Raw genomic sequence first — 489 nt, forward strand, 5'->3', positions numbered from 1 at the left:
CCCTCATATTTGATTGATAGCTTTGCTGGATAAAGGAGTCTTGGTTTCAATTTTTTTTCTTGCAGGGTTTTTTATATGTCTCCCCATTGCCTTCTTGCTTGCATGGTTCCTGCTGAGAGGTCTGAGCTTAGTCTGACTTGTTTGCCCTTTTATGTGACCCCTCTATTTTCTCATGCTTGTTTCAGGAGCGTCTCCTTGTCTTTGAGTTTGGAGAGCTTGGCTGTGATATGTCTTGGTGATTTTCTTTTGGGGTCCACCCTTCCTGGACTTCAATGGGCATCTTGTATGTTTATTTTTTCACTTTTGAGGATGTTAGACAAGTTTTCTTCCAGTAGTTCTTCGACTATTTCCTCTGTGGACTTGTGTGATTCTTCTTGTTCTGGAATGCCAATAATTCTTAAGTTATTCCTCTCCATGTTGTCAAACATGAATCTTAGACCTTCCTCTGAATTTTTTTATCCTTTTTTGTGTTTGTTCTTCTATCTTAGT

Source organism: Chrysochloris asiatica, unplaced genomic scaffold, assembly GCF_000296735.1.
Source record: "Chrysochloris asiatica unplaced genomic scaffold, ChrAsi1.0 scaffold00126, whole genome shotgun sequence".
In the NCBI taxonomy this organism is placed as follows: Eukaryota; Metazoa; Chordata; class Mammalia; order Afrosoricida; family Chrysochloridae; genus Chrysochloris; species Chrysochloris asiatica.